This window comes from Pinus tabuliformis, chromosome 4_2 (genome assembly GCF_031772625.1).
Source record: "Pinus tabuliformis cultivar Carrire ecotype Pingquan chromosome 4_2, CPIR1, whole genome shotgun sequence".
In the NCBI taxonomy this organism is placed as follows: domain Eukaryota; kingdom Viridiplantae; phylum Streptophyta; class Pinopsida; order Pinales; family Pinaceae; genus Pinus; species Pinus tabuliformis.
Window position 1 is genome coordinate 506300678 of NC_142304.1, and position 2831 is coordinate 506303508.

Sequence of the window (2831 nt, forward strand, 5' to 3'; positions counted from 1 at the left end):
GGACGAGGGTACTTAAAATAAGCAAGAATATCTACAAAGTAGCCCTTGTTCAAATACAATAGTTAGTTCATACATTTCAAAATTCAATAATTGGACTAAGTGGGAGGGAAACGCTAGCTATGTGGCCATGTTTATTTTTCTTTTTTCTTTGACTTTACTATTAATATATTTTTCGACATTTTAATATAATTGTTGAATAATTTTATTCTGGTTTTCAAATCTAATTATTCATACACATGTATAAACATTTCTTATTCTATAATTATATAATAATTTAATTTAATTTAATATTATAAAATAAATAAACAAATATATAAATTCAATAACTAAATTTTATTTATTTATTTATTAACATTACTAGATATTATTATTATTAATATTTTTTATAGAAACGGTTAATGGATATTATTAGATACTTGGCCTTAATGCCAAAATTCAGATTACAAAAGGTGAGCCTAATTCCACGGGTGCCGCACAACCCTGAAAGGCCATGGCATTTATGCTTAGATCACATCTCTTTTTAGTTGCTACTATGTGGTCAATTTCAGTGATTTTCCCAAGCTTGTGGGTACATACATAATAATTTAACAATAGGCAGTAAAACATGACAACTCACTAAATTAAGGAATTGGATCCCATGTTTCATCTCCGCCTCTGAGCAAAGCTCCAGCCGTAAGAAGGGCTGCTTTGTTGGCTTCTATGTCCGCCTCCTTGTTATTAGCTCTCAACACGTGGTAGAAATTCAATTTCTGAAATGAGTCTCCAAGATCTGTTATTCTGAAGATCAGCCTTGCAAGCCTTAGGTCCGAAGGCTTAGAATGAGTCACTATAGTGTTAATGATAACTTGAGAATCCCTAAATACATTAGCCTCCTTGATGTTCAGCCCTTTCAAAAGCTTGAGACCTTGGAAAAGAGCCAAAGCCTCAACGTGAATGCTGGAAGCGATGCCCGAACCCTAGGCGAAATTGTGGGTCCTTATACCATCTGGGTTCAATATGGCACCTCCAGTGCCAACTCTTCTAGGGTTTCCCTTTGCAGCCCCATAAAAAAATAGAGAATGTCTCGGATGATTTGTAATCCATCCCTGGAACTCTTTTGCTGTAGCCCTTATTTGCCAATCTTTGGGGAGGGAGATACTATTTGCAACTTTTTGGAACTGAAGATCGAGAGAAGAGCCCCAATTTATATCTTGCTGGCTTAAACTTGAATCGTCTTTATGCTCTCTCAGACACTCTTTTAACTGGAATTTTATCTTAACTACCACAAGCTTGGCATCCTGTTCATAGTTTCTGAAGATCCTTTTATTTCGCTCAAGCTAAACCTGCCAACAGATTATTTTATGGAGAGTAGACTAAGCAACTTTGATAATCTTTTTTTTTGGTGGGGGACCGGGGTACCTTTGTAGCCAATTAGCGAATAGATCAGGAATGGAGGATGGCAGTGCGAAGTTGGAGCTCAAAGTTCCCAACAGCTTGGACCAAATTTGCATTGTGAAAGTGCATTCAAGCATAAGATGAATTACGCTTTCCTGATTTTCCTTACACAGGCTGCACCTTGAAGGGCCGTGGAAACCTCGCTTCTGAAGATTTTCATCAGTCAAAATTTTGGAGTGGCAAAGCAGCCAACTGAAGTAGTCGATTTTTGGCAAGGAAGGATAATGCCATATCCCCTTCCACAACGTTGGGTTCGTGGCCACGTGAGGGCGCTCACACAGCTTGGCATAGCCATGAGCTATGGTGTAGCCACCAGCCTGCACACCCCATCCTCTTGAGTCACGTTTTCGAGCCAACGTTGGAGCCGAACCATGGAGCTTGGATAACAGGACATCGCGCTCCATAAGCAGCTCTGGGGGCGTTTGAAGATTCCAACCAGCCTAACGAGGACCATGCCAGATGGAAATGTCCCACAAATAATGCAAACCAGCCTTGTTCATCCATCTGCGCAGCGCTTGAAGTGAGTAGCAGTCTCCCAACAGATCATTATTCATTATCCTATCTATCCATAGATTGATCCTTTTTCCATTCCCAGGAACCTAGTAGGCATGAGCATTGATGAGAGGGCAGGCTTTGATACAGAGCTTCAGAAAAGGCAAATTTGAATGTGACAGAGGATGATCTAGGCAGTGAGAGCGCTGGCCTTTGAAATATTTTCTCCATAGAGCTAATTGCACCCAACCTGGATTAGGTGCAATGATTCTCCAAATTAATTTAGCACCCATTGCAATATTATGATTGCAAAGATTTTTGAAATTCAAACCTCCTTCCAACAACGGTTTGGAGATGGATTCCCAATTGACTAGCGGTATATTTTTCTCATTCTGCTTGCCCCCCTTCCAAATTTTTTTTTGAATGGTCTCCTCCATTTTTATGAGTATACCAATGGGAGCAAGAAGGACAGAAAACTGAAATAAGGGAAGGCTGTTAAGAATAGATTTGATGAGAACAAACTTACCAGCAATGTTGAGCCAGGAAAAGCCCTAGGCAAGCAACTTATTCTTGAATTTCTCCAATTGGGGGAGCCAGTCTCTGTTGTAGGCTCTTTTGAGAAAAACAGGGAGACCCAAGTACTTGAAGGAAGTCCAAGTTGAGGAGGCAGCGAAACCAAAGCATCTGGAAATGGAGTTGAGAAAACTGGGCGATGTATTCCAACAATAGATGTGGCATTTGCCATTGTTTAGTATGCTTCCCAAGACCCTACAAAACTCATCCAGAGCTCCTTTAAATCTAGAAGCCATGAGCACAGAAGCAACTCCCAACAACAAGGTGTCATCAGAAAAGAGGGCATGATTGATGTTTTTAACGCCTCTTGCTATGCAGAGCCCAACTATTTC